Source organism: Silene latifolia, chromosome X (assembly GCF_048544455.1).
Source record: "Silene latifolia isolate original U9 population chromosome X, ASM4854445v1, whole genome shotgun sequence".
Lineage (NCBI taxonomy): Eukaryota > Viridiplantae > Streptophyta > Magnoliopsida > Caryophyllales > Caryophyllaceae > Silene > Silene latifolia.
The window spans coordinates 226,698,089-226,717,817 of record NC_133537.1 but is presented as its reverse complement, the minus strand read 5'-3'; the positions used below and the strand labels follow the sequence as shown (position 1 = coordinate 226,717,817).

Here is a 19,729-nt window from a genome sequence, read left to right as displayed (position 1 = left end):
AATTAGAACTTGGTAAACTTGGTTCTTAATCCCCTAACACAATGGGGTATTTATACTAAGTACAAGTATTAGGGTTACTAAGGGCTTAAATGATGATTAAGTCCCTAAGAAGATGATTAGTGCTTTGCATGTAACACCCGCGTTTTTTCCGTCATAATGTTAGTTACCCTCGGGCTTTAAATTTCTTTAATTGATTTTATAATTTTTCTAAGTTGTCATATTTATTATGATAGGGCGATAAATTTATAAACTATGCGTATTATTTAAAATTGCAAGACTATTTTATAAAGTATATAAAACTAAATTATTCCCGACTCATATTTTAATATTGAAATACATATTCTATTTAAGTAGACTACGTCATTTTATTTTTATATGGTAGACCTAAGTCACATCTCCACTATCCTTTGGGAAATCCCACATTCCTGTTACGTTATTTTCTTTAAAGAGAGGTCTTATGCCACTCAAATTATATGATAAACTAAATATCATCATCTCTTCGTCATTTTGTGCTTACCAAACACCTACCTTTGGCATCTCAGTTCTCACTCATTTCTTATCGGTTTTCAGTAATTTTTGCGCCATTCTCTTCATCTCGCGGTAAGGATCGTAATCGTATTATTTTCGTTCAACTTCGCCTCCTTTTATAAGTGTCCCAAAGAGCTCTAAAACGTGTATGTTTAACGCCGTTTCCGTTCCGATTTCGACGTAGGCTCAAACTCGGACGACCCGGACGCCGACTCTTACGTTGTTGACGATTCGATTGAAGATTAAGCGCTAAAAGGTAACGTCGACGATTGTCCTCGGTATTCCATCGCGGTTTGCGGTCTTGTATGTAGATTGGTCTATAATTGTTCTGTTGGTATGTGTAGTTGTTGTGAATGTTTTGCTATCTATCTAAATCGTCCGATTATGCATATAGTATGTACATAGTATTGTGTAGATGAGTTTTATTTGCACAAGTGCTGTTTTGCGTTAGTATGGCCAAAAGATTTACCATTGGTTGGTTCATATTATCTTTATCACATTAGTAAGTATTATAAGTAGTACGTATATATTAATGACCTAGCTTGCAATATAACAAGGAGATTAGTAGTATACACATAAAATGTAAACTACGGTTTGTATGAGTTTCATGAGTCTTGGCATGCTTAGTTTTTTGGCTGTTGTTGGTCTTTGAGGTTCCTAATGCAAGTATTTGTGGTTCACGTCTAAAATTATTGTTATTTCAACATTCGGCAGTGGACTGTTTTAAGCATAGAGTCGTTAACTTATTCCGTAAATGAACAATGGCCTAAACCATGTAATATATAATCAAATATTAATGCTCATCGTTAAGTTGTACGAAGAATGGTAATATTCATTATAGTTTGCATTGATAATTAATATGCGGTGTATAGGATTGTTAATTACATGAATGTAGCATATCATTATGGTTATTGGGAACTTTAATAATAATGTTGGGAAATTAGGTAGAACTCCCTTTTTGGTGTTAAGATGTTTATAATACCAGTATGTGATTATAGTGGTGTCCTTGAGAAACTTTGCTATTAATAAAATATGTCAATATCTCACACTTTATTTACACTAATGTCTTAATGGGTCCGTTCATGCTAACAATAGAGTAGGTGTTATAATATTAAAAGTATGTTTGTGGATGCTGTTGTCATTTTTGCATTCAATCAAGGTATGGTATGTAGTATATAATATTAAAAGCATGTTTGTGGATGTTGTTGTCATTTTGCATTCAAGTTTTATATTTGTTTGTCCATATTAATTAGTTAACCAACGTAAGTATGGGTACATGATTAATTAATGGTGATGAGAAAACATGGTGTGCTTTATGCTCTGTGATTGGTCGAGATTAAGTTTTGTGTCTTAAAGGTTGTACGTAATTATTCAATTAATATTATGGATATTGAGTACTGGGTGCAAATTATGCGACGTTTTGATTAACTGTCGTAAGTTTTGTAATTATTTGCTCATATTAAATGGTTAACCACCGTAATTATGAATCGTCTTAATTTATCCGCTTCACTTGTATCCTAGTAGCTGTGTGTATGGGCAGTCTAGGCAGGTCGGAGTCGTCCTATTAGCCCGGTTGTTTATAGGCTAATATGGAGTCTATGGGGTCATCAGCCCGGATGTTTATAGGCTTGGTGATCGTCTAATCGGGGCGTTTGTCCCGAGAGTGTGGCCATACTTAGACTAGGACCGTATATTTATCGTAGTCCTACCGTAGGGATAAGGTAACAGTGATGGGTTGCCTTGACGTTTCGCCTTACTAAGTGGTAACTGATTTAATATGTTTGGTTTAATAAGTTTACGTTTATTAAATGAGTCATTTGAATTATTTAGTTTAAAGTGTGATTAATTAATAATGAGCTTATAATTTTAGTTGTATAACATGTTTATTGGTAAGTCATTTGTTCATTATTGATCTATCTTAATTACTTGGTTGCTTTATCGTGATGTAATATGGCTGGGAGGACGTCCGAGTTACTCCCCACTGACTGTGGCTGTCATTCTTATGACTGACAGGTGGTTGATGGTTGCTTATTTTTATTTGCTGGGGTTGCATCGAGTGAGCTAGCGAGCGCCTTTGTTTAGCGCACTCTATTAGTTTTAATTTGACTCTTGATTTTAGTCTTTATTTCATTTCGGATATAGGGGTATTTATTCCCCGTAGACCATGTATTTCCTTTTGAGAACTTTTTTTTTGTAGCTACCGCGGTGCCAGGGTGTTTCCGCCACCTTGAACATATTTTACGTTCTTGTTTCACCGTGGTTGTTACAGTTGGTATCAGAGCATGGTTGCTCCCGACGCTTACACTCGGTAAACTCAAATAAAATATTAAATTTTAAACTTAACCCTAATGACTTGAATGAGGGATGGGTAGACTTAAGGACCTAAGGTGGTAGTCTCTAGTGTGTTTGCTCCTTGTTAAGTTCTAACCTGTTTTTTTTTTTTTTTTTTTTTTTTTTTTTTGGTTGCCAATCATTTTTGTACCCTTGGATCAATGACCGTGAGCTTACCTACGTGAAGATCAAGATTTGGTGCCTATTGCCGGGAATTGAAGATTTGTTCAACCTTTGAAGAATGTTTCTACTTTCTCGAAGATATTTCTCATTCTTTGTGTATCTTGCCTCATTCTTCTAATTCTTGATGCTCATTTCTTCTTCTAAACTCTCTTTTCTCTTTCCTTGAAAGTTACTCTTGTGCCCTCCTAACTTGTCCGTTGTTCCTTGCTTATCCTCCCTTAACGCCTTTTTGATAGTACTCTTTCTTTTGAGGAATGTTTACCTTGGTTGGAAAATTTGACTTTTGAGGAGATTGTTTGTCTCTGACCCTTAACCCTGTTTTTGAGAGGTTGTGATGTTGGAAAGACTTAGGTGGCGTGATGAGACATACTTAATGATTCCTATACGTAGTTCCTTGATGAAGTGAGTGTGGATGTTTAGTGGAATTATTTGTGTTGTCAAGTGTGAGTTGCATTTGTTATTAACGTTATAGAACTTGGCTTTGTGATGATGTTTGGGATTTGAAAGGCTCGGGAAGTATAGTGAGACGTATCTTGGGATATTAGTGCCTAGTTCTTGACTTGGAATGGATGAAATTGATTGGTGGATTTGAGGATGTAGGATTGACTAAGTAAGTCGAGTATGTGATTGGCTTTTGTAATCACTTTGGACATGAGAGTTTGATAATGTGTATTACCAGGTGAGAAATGCTAATTGTGGGATTATTAGTTGGTCTAAGTGAGTGATCTTGATTACTACTTGAGGTATGATATGAGAGTGAGACTAAGCTATATTGTTGAGAAGTATTTGTTAACCCTATAGTTTTATAAACCTTGAGGTTGTATTGAGTACCTGAGATGATGGGACGATATTGTAGATGAGTGTAGTTCCGTTCTTGGGAATCAGTAATAAGTAAAAGGATAGAAGGACTCAAGATCTTATTGGTTTTTCAAACTTGGGTGATTATTCATCTTTCTTAAAAGAGTGTGTAGTAGAGTGAACTTTTATGAAAGGAGTTTTAGGTTGACTTGTTACTGCCTTACCCTATAGGAGAACCTTGTGGAATTTTTGAGAAACTCTTTCTGGGAATTTAGAGCTTGGTATTAGAATCTTTGATTGAGGATTTTACCATTTTGAGAAACCCATGGTTGACACTGGTTGGATATGAGTATAGCTTTGTTGGAAACCTTGACCTTGATCTTGTGGAAGTTGTTTGTGGATGTTTGAGAATTTGGAGTGATGAGATCACACTTATAGTGGAGTACCTTATCTCAGGGAATAGATTAGGATGATGTAACATTAGTGTTTTGAGGAAATCTTTGGAAGCGTTGTGATTATAAGTTTGGTTGTTAGGAAGTTTTTGGAACCATTTAGGATGTTGATGTTGTTTGAGGTTTGAGTACCTGGCGTTTCCTTGTTGTCTAATTCCCTTCTTATCCGACCATAAGCGTTACCGTTCTTACGTCTCTTCCTCTCTTCATCATGCCCCTCCATTAAGTTTAGTACTAGTAACCTGTGAAGCTCTATCTTTTACATCCTTGTAAATTTGACTTCAATTCTTACCCTAGGAAGTTCATCATAGCTCTCTTGTTGGTTAAGTTTGAACTCTCTTAACGTACTTTGTTTTTATGCTATCTAAGTTACCTTCCTTTTTGTACAACTTCTAAACTTTCAAGCTACCAGTTTTGATTCGTTGTTAAAAGTTGATGTTACTTTTGCAAAACCTTGCCTATTTTTAAAAAAATTTAAAAAATAATAATAAAAATTTGATTTAATTCCATATTTGTTCCTTGAGTATAGACTTCTTTACCATGATTTTAATTGCTAAACTCGAGATTTCTTTAAATTTTACCCAATTTCTATTAACTTTGATCCATTTATGATTTCTTTGTCAAAGTATAATGTTATATTTTCAGGAATTTGATTTCCTTTTTAGTTAAAAGTGAAACCTTTATCTCCATTTTGGCTTTTGCAAAAGGAAATTTGAGTGGATTATCTTATTTCTTTTGATTTTAACGTTGATCGGATGTTAAAACTCGTTATTAGAGACGTTTAATAACTTGTTCTACACTTGTCGACGAATAGATTTTGTTTTAAATTTGTCTTTGGCTTGGAAAGTTAGCGTTCTTGTGTGCACAACAAGAGCAATTTCGTTCCATGAATGAGACTTACACTTTTGAAAACTCTTTTAATGCTTTTGAAAGCATTTTGATTTTTGGATTTATACCAATGATTTGCCTTTCGATAGGGTTATTTTCGGAAAATTTTAATTGAACCTTTTGAAAGAATTTTAATTCTTACAAGTAAGTAACCTTTTAATGTTTTGGTTACCGATTTCAAAATTCCATATTTATTTTATATAGCTCTTCATTTTTCGTTGTCAAGTTTCGAGGACGAAACTTTTTAAAAGATGGGGTGACTGTAACACCCGCGTTTTTTCCGTCATAATGTTAGTTACCCTCGGGCTTTAAATTTCTTTAATTGATTTTATAATTTTTCTAAGTTGTCATATTTATTATGATAGGGCGATAAATTTATAAACTATGCGTATTATTTAAAATTGCAAGACTATTTTATAAAGTATATAAAACTAAATTATTCCCGACTCATATTTTAATATTGAAATACATATTCTATTTAAGTAGACTACGTCATTTTATTTTTATATGGTAGACCTAAGTCACATCTCCACTATCCTTTGGGAAATCCCACATTCCTGTTACGTTATTTTCTTTAAAGAGAGGTCTTATGCCACTCAAATTATATGATAAACTAAATATCATCATCTCTTCGTCATTTTGTGCTTACCAAACACCTACCTTTGGCATCTCAGTTCTCACTCATTTCTTATCGGTTTTCAGTAATTTTTGCGCCATTCTCTTCATCTCGCGGTAAGGATCGTAATCGTATTATTTTCGTTCAACTTCGCCTCCTTTTATAAGTGTCCCGAGCTCTAAAACGTGTATGTTTAACGCCGTTTCCGTTCCGATTTCGACGTAGGCTCAAACTCGGACGACCCGGACGCCGACTCTTACGTTGTTGACGATTCGATTGAAGATTAAGCGCTAAAAGGTAACGTCGACGATTGTCCTCGGTATTCCATCGCGGTTTGCGGTCTTGTATGTAGATTGGTCTATAATTGTTCTGTTGGTATGTGTAGTTGTTGTGAATGTTTTGCTATCTATCTAAATCGTCCGATTATGCATATAGTATGTACATAGTATTGTGTAGATGAGTTTTATTTGCACAAGTGTCTTTGTTTTGCGTTAGTATGGCCAAAAGATTTACCATTGGTTGGTTCATATTATCTTTATCACATTAGTAAGTATTATAAGTAGTACGTATATATTAATGACCTAGCTTGCAATATAACAAGGAGATTAGTAGTATACACATAAAATGTAAACTACGGTTTGTATGAGTTTCATGAGTCTTGGCATGCTTAGTTTTTTGGCTGTTGTTGGTCTTTGAGGTTCCTAATGCAAGTATTTGTGGTTCACGTCTAAAATTATTGTTATTTCAACATTCGGCAGTGGACTGTTTTAAGCATAGAGTCGTTAACTTATTCCGTAAATGAACAATGGCCTAAACCATGTAATATATAATCAAATATTAATGCTCATCGTTAAGTTGTACGAAGAATGGTAATATTCATTATAGTTTGCATTGATAATTAATATGCGGTGTATAGGATTGTTAATTACATGAATGTAGCATATCATTATGGTTATTGGGAACTTTAATAATAATGTTGGGAAATTAGGTAGAACTCCCTTTTTGGTGTTAAGATGTTTATAATACCAGTATGTGATTATAGTGGTGTCCTTGAGAAACTTTGCTATTAATAAAATATGTCAATATCTCACACTTTATTTACACTAATGTCTTAATGGGTCCGTTCATGCTAACAATAGAGTAGGTGTTATAATATTAAAAGTATGTTTGTGGATGCTGTTGTCATTTTTGCATTCAACTGAAGGTATGGTATGTAGTATATAATATTAAAAGCATGTTTGTGGATGTTGTTGTCATTTTGCATTCAAGTTTTATATTTGTTTGTCCATATTAATTAGTTAACCAACGTAAGTATGGGTACATGATTAATTAATGGTGATGAGAAAACATGGTGTGCTTTATGCTCTGTGATTGGTCGAGATTAAGTTTTGTGTCTTAAAGGTTGTACGTAATTATTCAATTAATATTATGGATATTGAGTACTGGGTGCAAATTATGCGACGTTTTGATTAACTGTCGTAAGTTTTGTAATTATTTGCTCATATTAAATGGTTAACCACCGTAATTATGAATCGTCTTAATTTATCCGCTTCACTTGTATCCTAGTAGCTGTGTGTATGGGCAGTCTAGGCAGGTCGGAGTCGTCCTATTAGCCCGGTTGTTTATAGGCTAATATGGAGTCTATGGGGTCATCAGCCCGGATGTTTATAGGCTTGGTGATCGTCTAATCGGGGCGTTTGTCCCGAGAGTGTGGCCATACTTAGACTAGGACCGTATATTTATCGTAGTCCTACCGTAGGGATAAGGTAACAGTGATGGGTTGCCTTGACGTTTCGCCTTACTAAGTGGTAACTGATTTAATATGTTTGGTTTAATAAGTTTACGTTTATTAAATGAGTCATTTGAATTATTTAGTTTAAAGTGTGATTAATTAATAATGAGCTTATAATTTTAGTTGTATAACATGTTTATTGGTAAGTCATTTGTTCATTATTGATCTATCTTAATTACTTGGTTGCTTTATCGTGATGTAATATGGCTGGAGGACGGCGTCGAGTTACTCCCCACTGACTGTGGCTGTCATTCTTATGACTGACAGGTGGTTGATGGTTGCTTATTTTTATTTGCTGGGGTTGCATCGAGTGAGCTAGCGAGCGCCTTTGTTTAGCGCACTCTATTAGTTTTAATTTGACTCTTGATTTTAGTCTTTATTTCATTTCGGATATAGGGGTATTTATTCCCCGTAGACCATGTATTTCCTTTTGAGAACTTTTTTTTTGTAGCTACCGCGGTGCCAGGGTGTTTCCGCCACCTTGAACATATTTTACGTTCTTGTTTCACCGTGGTTGTTACATTGCAAGTCCTAGAGAGAGCTGTTCGGATTGTCATTGAAGCAAACTCGTGCTGCCCAGGGATCCACTCGACCTGAAGGTGAGTCACTTAAATTATGGCCTGAGACGCCTGACCTGGGCTCGGGACGCCCGGATTGACTAATGAGAAGCCCGGATCAAGGCTTGAGACGCCCGGATCAAGGCTTGAGACGCCCGGATCTTCGATCAGCTCTTGTTCTTCTTCTTTGACTGCCTAAGGATCCGTGGGGATCGATGGGAGGTCGTGGGACTCTTCATCATTGCCCATTTCTACTTCATTTATTCACTTAGGCCTTTAGTAATGGTCTCCTCTTTGATGCTTAGTCATTAGATGCACTCCATTTAGCTCTACTTTGCTCTATAAGTACAAGGTTAGCGATCCTCTCCTACCAAGGAGACAAAACCTCAAAATAATATGCAAAGTAGGGAACGAAAGATAAGAAACGACCCTAATAAGCACTAGAAAGCATAGGAACGACGCTAGTTCGAGGACTAAATATGCACAAATATGAGTCACATCAATTGACAGTCTGCGCATGCCATCTGGCTACCATCCTCCAAAAGTTCAACAGTTCGAGGGGAAGGGGAACCCAAAGCAACACATCGCCCACTTCGTCTAGACATGCAACAATGCTGGGACAGAAGATGATCGTTTGGTGAAGCAGTTTGTGCGTTCGCTCAAAGGGATCGCGATCGACTTATACACAGATCTGGACTCTCGGTCAATTGACAACTGTGTTCACATGGAAGATGAATTCCTCAACATATTCTACAACACCAGATGTGTCATCAGCATGAGCGAGTTGACAAAAACAACTCAATGGCAAAATGAGCCTGTCGTCGATTACATCAACAGGTGGCACGCGATGAGTCTGGAATGCAAGGATCGCTTAAGTGAAACGTCAGCAGTTGAAATGTGCGTCAACGGGATGAACTGGAACATTCTCTACATCCCGAAAATGATCATGCCAAAGAGCTTCAAATACTTGGCTACCCGTGCCCATGACATGGAGATCACAATCAAAGAACATGGCAGTGCTCGACCAACTTCTTACAAGGCGCCAAGTGAAAAGAATGAGTTCAACAAACACTACAAGAAAACACGAAAAAGGCGACAGACATACTACAGTCGCCAAATTGGCGACAGGAAAAAAAAAACGGGCGACCACTATCCGTCGCCAATTTGGCGACTATACCTTTTTATCCAAAATCCGTATGAAATCCACGGGCGACGCAATATTATCCATTTTGGCGACCGAAATCAGTCGCCAAATTGGCGACCATTACCCGTCGCCATTTTGGCGACCAAAAACGGTCGCCAATAGCCTGTTTGTTTTTTTTTTTGTGATTCTTCTCACCCCGTCCCTCATTCATTCTATCTATCAACAAAACAAAAAAAAAATCGCCAAGAGTTCCGACGCCACCACCAACTACAACGACCACCGGACGCCACCACTCGCCGCCGCCATCCGCACACTACATCTCTACCGACCCTTTGTTTATAATAAAGGTTTGTTTTCGACTCAAATCGATTTAATTACTTCAATCCTTCATATTTTGTTTAAGTTGTGATCCTTATTTAGTATCTAGTTGTAATTTATACATTAGTGATGCTTATTATTGTATGTAGTTGTAATTTAATTAGCATTTTTGTTAATTAATTTGAGTTAGGGTTAGAAATTGGGGTTTTTGTTAAATTAGTAATGTGATTTGATTAGGGGATTGTATAAGGTAGTATAGTTTTATGAAGGTAGAAATTGGGGTTTTTGTTAAATTAGTAATGTGATTTGATTAGTGATGCTTAGTTTTAGTAATATTGAAGTAGTATTGTTGAAGGTAGTATAGTTTTATGAAGGTAGTATAATGTTAGGATTGTATAAATTTGCCTTATAATTAACCAAATTAAGTTAGAATGATTTAATTAGCATTTTTGTTAATTAATTTGAGTTAGGGTTAGAAATTAGCATTTTTGACAACTTGTATAATTAACCAAATTAATTAAGTTAGAATAATTTAATTAGCATTTTTGTTAATTAATTAGCATTTTTCTTGAATACAATGAGCATGATGTATAAATTTGCTAAATTAGTAATGTCATTTGATTAGGGGATTGTATAAATTTGCCTTATAATTTTGACAACTTGTTTAATATATAATGACCTAGTACCCGTTCAAGAATTACTCATTAGGAGCAATTCTTGAATAGTCCCCATTTTGGGACTGTCTTTATACGTTTCAAGTCACTTAGGTAGTAAACACATAGTTGTGATTTTATTAATGAGAAAAGAATTTGGTTGCAAATTTCTCCAATGTTCTCTGAATACATATGTGGAATATGTATCTTTTCCACATTGTGTATTTGGAGAACTAAGGGGAATTCTTTGCCTTAAATTTTTTCTCATTAATAATTCACAAATGTGTGTTTGCTAGTGACTTGAAACGTACATTGATGGGTTTAGGTTGGAGTGATAAGGACCCAATTGAAATCTTGAAATTAGCATAAAATGGAGGATGAGATAACCATTGCTTTTTTTGTTGAAATTAAATATTATTATTTAAAATGGTTAGTTTGCTATATATTGCTTATAGATTAAAATGAAGAGATCTCGAACGTATTTGGATGTACGAAGAAAGAGTAGATAAGAAGAAACGTCCTATCGCTAGATTTGTAAAGGGAGTTCGTGGATTTATTGAATTTGCTAGATGTCAAGATTCATATGATTTGGAACAACATAAACTTAGGTGTCCTTGTACTAAATGTAAAAACTTAAAATATTTATTTGACATTGAAGTAGAAGAGCATCTTGTTACAAATGGTTTTTTTCCAAACTACTACAATTGGATCTCCCATGGAGAAAAATATTATCCCGAAGAGCCTCAAATCCAACAAAATGAGAACCCATATAGAGAAATGGTACTTGATGCCTTTCAGTCTAATGATTTCATTAATGACGACCGTGTACCAATGATTGATGAAGAACAACCAAACCCAAGAGCAAAAGCCTTTTTTGACATGCTAAGTGCTTCCGAAAAAACCTTATATGAGGGGAGTAGAATGACATTGTTACAAGTTGCATCCAGGATAGTTTCTTTAAAATGTGAGTATAATATGCCATTTAAAGCCGTTGATAGTATTGCTACGTTGGTTGAGGATGTTATACCCGATAATAATGTTATGACCAGAAATTTCTATAATACCAAGAAAGTGGTCAAAGGTCTTCAACTTCCACATGAAAAGATTGATGCATGTCCTAAAGGATGTATGCTTTTTTGGAAAGATGATGCTTTGCTTGACAAATGTAAGAAATGTCAAAGGGATAGATATGAGACAAGTGAAGGAAATATTGTTTTGAAGGGGAAGAAGGGTAATAAAAGGAGTGGAAAGAGAAAGAAACCAATATCAGAAAACACATTAATTTATTTTCCATTAGCTCCTAGACTTCAAAGAATGTATGCCACGAAAAATCTTGCCAACCAAATGAGATGGCACAAAGAAAATCCTCGTACACCGGGAAAGATGTGTCATCCGAGTGACGGGGAGGAGTGGAAGCGTTTTGATAGGTTATATCCCGATTTTGCCGAGGAACCTCGCAATGTGAGACTTGGCTTGTGTACGGATGGGTTTGACCCTTTTGGTCGATTTGGTAGAAACTACTCGTGTTGGCCCGTAATGACCACGCCGTACAACTTACCTCCTTGGCTTTGTCACGAAAAGACAATTTATTTTCCTCTCTTTACTTATTCCGGTCCCGATAACCCAAAAAACCATCTGGATGTTTATTTACAACCGTTGGTGGAGGAACTGAAGTATTTGTGGGAAGTTGGTGTAGAAACATTTGATGTGTCGAAGAAGCAAAATTTCCAACTAAGAGCTTCATTGTTATGGACTATAAATGATTTTCCCGCATATGGTATGCTATCGGGATGGGCAAACCGGGCGAAAGGCATGTCCTTATTGCATGGATAGGAGTAAAGCATTTTATCTTCCTAATTCCAAAAAAATTAGTTGGTTTGATTGTCATAGATGTTTCTTACCGGATGGACATATTCATAGAGAGAACAAGAAATCTTTCTTAAAAGGTAAGGAGGTGCGTGACAATGCTCCGATTCGACTCAAGGGGATGAGAGATATGGGAGGTCTGTACGTGATTTGCCAACAACTGTCGATGGGACTGAAGAAGAGTTTAAAGAGTTGAAAAAGAAAAAAATGGTTGGTTTAAAAGAAGTATTTTTGGGAGCTTCCCCTCTTGGAAAACAATGTTGATCGGACACAATTTGGATGTGATGCACATAGAGAAGAACTTCTTTGAGTTACTTATTCATACGATTATGGATGTAAAAGGAAAGACACGTGATGATATTAATTCAAGAATAGAATTGAAGAAATTTTGTGATCGTCCTAAACTTCATATTCGTAAGGATGGGGCTAAACCAAAAGCCATATTTACTCTTGACAAAGCTCAAAGAAAGGTATTGTGCGATTGGATAGGAAACTTGAAGTTTCCAGATGGATATGCATCCGATTTGAGCCGTTGTGTTGATTTGAAGGAACTGAAGTTGAAAGGGTTGAAAAGTCATGATTGTCATGTTTTCATGGAGCGCTTATTACCCGTGGCTTTTAAAAATTTACTCCCGACTACGAGTTTGGAATGCGATTCTGAGAAATAAGTCAATTTTTAGAGATTTATGTTCCTCCACGATATCGATTGAGGACATGAGTCGTTTAGAAGACCAAATACAGAAATTTTGTGTAAACTTGAGATGATATTTCCGCCTTCTTTTTTCAATTCGATGGAGCATCTACCTATCCATTTGCCATATGAAGCTAAAGTTGGTGGACCCGTCCAATATAGGTGGATGTATCCTTTTGAAAGGTTTCTTAATCATGTGAAGAAAAAAATTGGTAATAAAGCTCGTGTGGAAGGTTCTATATGCAATGCCTACCTAACGGAAGAGATTGCCAATTTTTGCTCTCTTTATTTTGAAAAACATATTGAGACCAAAGCAAAATACTTGAATATTGATGAAGCGGATGAACTAGACACAAGTATACCCAAGTGTTTCCAAATGCAGGATGAAATAGGGTGTTCATCAGTTGGGGGAACAAGATTTCTGGATGACAAGGAGTATAACCGTGCCCACCTCTATGTGCTATCTAATTGTGAGGTTTTGGAGCCATATGAAGCTCAATTTGTGATAGATTTCATTAAAGACCACCCTAATGTGAACAGAGAGGATGTTTGGCATAAGCATGAGGATCAATTTCCAGCCTGGTTTCGGAAGCATGTATGTAAGCTAAATATTCAAGATGATGTGATAAGAAGCTTGGCTTTGGGTCCTTCTCGAAAGGTTGTGACGTGGAATCGATATTCAATTAATGGGTTTAAGTTTCAAACATTTGACTATGGCAAAAGTAAGGCTAAATGCAACTACGGCGTTACTATTTCTTCTCTTGATGGCAATGATTATTATGGCATATTAGAGGATATCTTTGAGTTGTGCTACAATGGTCGGGATAGGAGTTATAAAACCGTCTTATTCAAGATTCAATGGAGGGATAATTCCGTAGCTGGAACGAGAGTCCATGATCGTTACAAACTCGTGGAAGTGAATCATACTCGAACCTACTCTCAATATGACCCATTTATACTTGCACAACAAGCTCATCAAGTTTATTTTGCATCTCTTCCGAGCACAAGCAATGATAGACAACAAAAGCAATGGTGGGCCGTTTTTAAAACAAAGGCACGATCAGAAGTTGATACATCTTTTTTCCAAGAAGAGGTTGTATCGAAGCTTGAGTTTTGTCCCATTGATCATGATGAAATTATTTATGCAAATGAGATAGAAGCGGAGGAGGAGTTAGAAGAGGAAGAAGAAGAGAATGATAAGGAGAGGGATGGGATAGAAGAGGGGGAAGAAGAAGAAGAAGAGGAGGAGAGGAGGAAGAGAAGAAGAAGAAGAAGAAGAAGAAGAAGAAGATGAGGATGATGATGATGATGAGTAAGAGAAGGTATTAAAAGTATACATATCAAAATTTGGAAACAATTATTAGCGTTTTATTTTGTCTTTTATACTTGTTTATTAGGTTTTATTTTTTTGTATCTTATAATAATTATCTTGTAATATTTGCTAACACTTTTTATTCAATTGTAGTACACATGGCTCCTGGAGGAAGTAGGCAGCGCGGAGGCTATAGTGAGGGAGGTAGTAGCTCCCGAGAGCAGGAGGAGGACGTTGACCGTTCTACTACGGAGGTGAGTGAGGAGGAGGAGGAGGTTGCTATACCCGACATACCGACAACAGGATGATCCTTGATCCGAATGGTCTTTGGTAATTTTTTATTCATTCTATTTTGTAATTTTTTTATTTAGTAATAAATGACTTTTTTTAGACATATGTTAATTATACATTATTTTTTTCCTATATAATTATGTTTTTAACATGTTTGATTTCAGGTTTAGAAGTCAAACAGTTGTTCGTGGTGTGACTAATAGCACCCAAGAGAACATGACACACGGCGTTACTTGTTGGAGTAACGCTAGTGATGAAGATAAGGAGATGTGGTTCAACAACTTCCGGGTATCTATTTATAAAATATATATTATTAAATATAATTTATTTATTCTTTTTACCTTATTATTAATTTGTTTCTCATCTATGTGTTTACTTTTTGTAGCGTGTGTTCTATTGGCCAACCAACCTTGAGCGCCTAGTTTGGCAAAGGTATAATGACATTGGCAAGAAGAGGCTAAGGGACAACATGTATAAGGTGTCTAAGAGGAAGAAGGCGCCATCTTTCATGAAAGGTATTTAGTTTCTTTTAATACCCGTAATTAGTTAAAATTCATTACATATTTTGAAAATATATTAATTAATAATTGTTATTTTATTGATTACGGGTTCGTCATATGAGGAATATACCAGTAAATGCGGAACAGTCCTGAGTTCAAGGAAGCATCGGCCGGAACAAGATCAACAGGAAAGGAGGAGATAAGGATGCGGAAGTTGAGCCTACTCATTATGGAGGGTCTCAATCTTTTCATGATCGTGTGGTGTTAGATGTAAGTTATTTGTCTTAGCTTTTAATTTAATAGTCTTCTAATTTAATTAGTCTCATTAATTATCATGTTTGAGTAACAATTTCCTTGTTTTTTTATTTCCGGAAGACCAAGAAGAATAAGGGTAAGGTACCCACGATTGTTGATCTCTTTGTTGACACTCACGCAAAGAAGACAAGTAAGGGCAAGTTGATCTTCGCGAAGGAAAAAGATCAACAGTTATATGTAAGTGTCAAAAAATAAAAATTTCTTAGCTTTTTTAAAGTATATGTTTTATCAATTTTTAGATAAGTAACCTCTAACCATTAATGTTTTATCAATTTTTTAGGAACAATTCCTTGTCCGTAGGAAGAACAACCCGAAAATTGATGACAATGAGCTATGGTTTGATCTTGTTGAGGGGTTCCAAAGAGGAGATGTGTATGGAGCCGGGTCGGCAAAGGAGATTTTCTACCCTCCTACAAGAAGAAGAGGGTCAATTTCCTCCCAACAACAACCTTATACCCCAAGTGTCGTGAGTGTGCTCCAAGCTCAATTAGCCGAGAGGGAGAGGCAGGATGCCGAGAGGGAGAGGCGGGATGCCGAGAGAGATTATGAAATTCGGAGGATGAAGGAGGAAATGGAACGGATGAACTCCTTCTTCGCCAATTGCAACACTGGGTGGCGCCCGCAACCAAAGGATCCTAGAGATCCTAATCATGGAGGTGGTAGTGGAGCGGGAGCAAGTTTCCCTGTTATGTAGTAGAACTCGTAGTTATGTAGTAGAACTCGTAGTTATTCCCGGATAATGTTAGATGACCAAACTCGTAGAACTCGTAGTTGTGTGTATGGAACTTGATTTTCTTTATCAAGTTTGGTTGTGTTGGCTTCCCATGTGTTCTCTCTTTGGAAGTGTTGGTTTATTTGCGGGTTTTACGTATTTGGCTAGGTCAAAAACGATTTTTAGGCAAAAAAACATGTAATTTTGGCGACGGACCTTTGGGCATTTTGGCGACGGCATTCCGTCGCTAAGTCTCGATCATGAATTAATTTTAGGGACGTTGGCGACGGAAAACAGTGCCATTGGCGACGGAAATCAGTCGCCAAAATGGCGACCAAGTTCTGTCGCCAAAATGGCGACCATTACCCGTCGCCATTTTGGAGGATATGGAGATGACGTGTATATTTAAAAAGCGACAAATGGCAGTCGCTAAATTGGCGACTAATGATGATCGCCAATTTTTGACAATTTAATCGCCCGCTTTAAAAAATTGTCGCCAAATTTGGCGCATTTAACGCCTGTCGCCAAAAGCGACCAAACCTTGCTACGAAGTGCGGGCGACGGGTCTTAGTCGCTTTATTCTAAATGGCGACTGTTCTCAGTCGCCTTATATGGTCGCCAATTACCTTATTTGTTGTAGTGAAAATTGACAAGGGCTCCAAGTAGTTGACAAAGGAGACAATGGACGTTGAAACGATCAACGCGCCTATGAAGATCTCATCCAAGCCTAAGTATGAAAAGAAGAAGGAGGCGTTTGCTTACAACTACCAACGAGAAAAACCTACCTTGAAGAGTGCAAGCAAAGAAGTATCCATTCCTATATTCTGACTTGTACGGAATGCTTGATGACCTTTTAGAGAAGAAGGTTATACAATTGCCAGAGTCCAAGCGCCCTGAGCAGGCAAACAAGATAAGTGATCCTAACTACTGTCGCTACCATAGGCTAGTGAGTCATCCCATTGAAAAGTGTATAACACTTAAGGAGAAGATCATGCAGCTCTCCAGGGAATGGAAGATAATTCTTGACTTGGATGAAACAGTAGCCACAAATCAAACTATTGTAGTCTTGGAGCCTGAGGAGCCAACTATACATCAAGGATGGTTTATGCATATATTGCAGTTCGAAAGTTTAGAGCCTATGTCGTTATGGATCCAAGGGTTATTGTCGTCGCTACCTCCAATGTTATTGGAATAAAAGCTACCTCCTCAGGATAAGAATGAGGAAAAGAAGGATTAAGAGAATGATGAAAGTTGGACCTTGGTGACACGCAGGAAGCCAAGAAAACAAGTGAAGCAAGCGGTTGGACCTGTCCACCGTCAACGAAGTAAACCAAAGAAGACAAAACCCCGCAAGTTGAAGGGGAAGAGGAAGTCCAAAACAGTTGTCAAACCATATGTCTTGCTTATTGATTTCCTGGAGCAAGAACCACTGAGTCCCGTCACCTTAAAAAATTCTTCCTGCAAGATTTCATGAACAAGGTTGCTGTGTGCACCATCTCAGCTACTGAAGGTGGTGATGATAAAGAGAAAATAAAAGTAGGAGGCCTAGATGATGCAGTACCGCCACAAAAGTCTCATTCTGAAAGGGAGAGCGAAGTAGTGGTTGCTTTTGACGCCCTTCCTACAAACATGGGGTGGAGACAAATTTTTCACCCCCCTAAAGAGAAGCGTCAAATGATAATTCCGGACTTTAGAAGCAAGAGTTGTACGCAAGTAGGATGAAAGACAAGATCGAGCCTACTGAGCAATTAACTGGATATGTCTCCTGCAATGCATCCTTGAGTTTTTCAGATGAGGATTTGCTTCTTGGATCCAAGTCTCACAACAGGCCACTTTATGTGTTTGGGTACATCCGGAGGCAAAAGGTCAAGCGCATCTTAATAGATGGAGGCTCAGGAGTCAATCTCATGCCAAAAGCCACAATGAACGAATTAGGGATCGCGATGGATGAACTCTCCAGCAGTCGAACAGTGATTCATGGTTTCAACTTTAATGGGAAGCGGGCAGTTGGCATGATCCGCGTAAATCTTAGTAGGAGTGATCTTTCTTCAGACACATTGTTCCATGTCATTGATGGCAAGACATCATTCAAATTGTTGTTAGAACGACCTTGGAAGCACGAGAATGGAGTTGTCGCCTCAACCCTCCATCAATGCTTGAAATATTATCGTGGTGGTGAATGGAAGATAGACAGAGACGCCAAACCCTTCTCTAAGGTCGACTCTTTCTTCGCTGATACAAAATTCTTTGAAGAGAATGGTACTTCTAGTGACTTCATGCCAACCACTATCTCTTCAACAGGAAAAAGAGGTAAGCGGGAAAAGAACATCATTAAAGAAGATGTAGCCGCAAGTCCTGCTAAAGAAAACGATGTTAATAAAGATGTAGACAAGGATAGTAAAACAACTACTCTTGTTGCATCACCCAAGAATCAAGAGATGACGCAGAAGACTACATCGCCAGTACTACGCTATATCCCGAAGTCTCGCCGCAAAGAAGGGGAGAGTCCTTTTGCAGAGTGTCCAACACCAAAGACAGAGCCTAAGGATAAAAGGTCAAGTCCGGTGATCAAGCAGGAATGGGTGGACAAAGTCCTTGCACCTCTGCCAAGTTCATCTCAAATGAAGATTGTGAGACCTCCTCCAACTATTTCATCTGTTCATCCAGTCAATCATCAAGTGAGGAAAACAAGGGGATATTTAATTCCAATGCTTACAAGCTACTGGCAAAGGATGGATATGAGTTTAAAAATTCGACTCCTCTCAGCATGGTTATAGAATTTGAGCCGTAGGGTCTTAACAAATCACAGCAAGAGCTGTTCAAGCAAGAAGGGAGCTTCATGGCAACTAAGCCAGGGCTCGGATATGAGTCTCCTGAGCTTGTGAAGATTGGTACTCGTAGAAAAGGGGCTATTGCGTCTTCTCAGAACATCACAGTGGAAGAGGTTGAAGAAAATGAAGAAGAAGAAGAAAAGATGCATTCATCTTTAGTCTTCGATCGAATAAGTCCACTTGCAGAAAAGTCTCATCCTTCTGTATTTACAAGGTTGGGAAGGCCAAGTGCTTCAACCAAACACACCTCTGTCTTTGCTAGGCTTGGAAATCAAGGTGAAAGTGAAGTCAAAATATCAACGTCTTTGTTGTGCACAAACAAGGACACAATACATGAACGCTTGGGCGGTCCATCAAAAATAGTCTTCAGTCGACTAGGGGCTCCCAAGAAAGAATAATGGTGAGGGTCGTCCTCTCTCAACTTCTGCAACACAAAATGAAGAAGAAGTAAGATTAAGTGATGACTTGAGAAGCGCAATACCATCTCGCATGAAGCGTATGCAAGTTGTTGATATCATCCAGCATGAGCGACTCAAAGCAAAGAGGCGCGTATTAGTGATTACGGGCCAGTAAAAAATGTTGCAGAGGCTGTTTCTTCACGTTGCTCTGATGCAAAGAAGCCAAGAGACTTAGAAGTTAAGACGTGGTCATATCACATCACAGTAGAAGAGATACCTGACGAGAATGAAGAAGTTGAGGCTGACGAGGCCACTGAAACACTTGAAGACGGGGGTAATCGACCGTGGATGAACTCAATGAACTCAACTTGGGAACTAATGAAGATCCTCGCCCCATTTATATTAGTGCTTTTCTGATTAAGGAAGAATAAGAGGAGTACTACAAGTTGTTGGTCGAGTATAAAGATGTCTTCGCTTGAAGCTATAAAGAGATGCCTAGACTCAGCACAAAAGTTGCAGTTCATCGTCTAGCAATCAAGAGGGGCATAAGTCC

General features: G+C 37.5%; 3 long non-coding RNA genes across 3 annotated transcripts; all 3 read left to right on the top strand.

The window, feature by feature from the left end:
- Positions 1-458: 458 nt before the first annotated feature.
- LOC141621731 (uncharacterized) lies at positions 459-2,711 on the top strand. The gene is made up of 3 exons (XR_012532625.1): positions 459-600; positions 713-784; positions 2,542-2,711. It is a non-coding gene; the product is annotated as an uncharacterized LOC141621731 (long non-coding RNA).
- Positions 2,712-5,770: 3,059 nt separating this feature from the next.
- On the top strand, positions 5,771-8,018 carry LOC141621730 (uncharacterized). Its single transcript, XR_012532624.1, has 3 exons — positions 5,771-5,912; positions 6,022-6,093; positions 7,856-8,018. It is a non-coding gene; the product is annotated as an uncharacterized LOC141621730 (long non-coding RNA).
- A 6,405-nt stretch (positions 8,019-14,423) lies between these two features.
- LOC141621729 (uncharacterized) lies at positions 14,424-14,929 on the top strand. Its single transcript, XR_012532623.1, has 3 exons — positions 14,424-14,459; positions 14,585-14,708; positions 14,806-14,929. It is a non-coding gene; the product is annotated as an uncharacterized LOC141621729 (long non-coding RNA).
- The last annotated feature ends 4,800 nt before the right edge of the window (positions 14,930-19,729 follow it).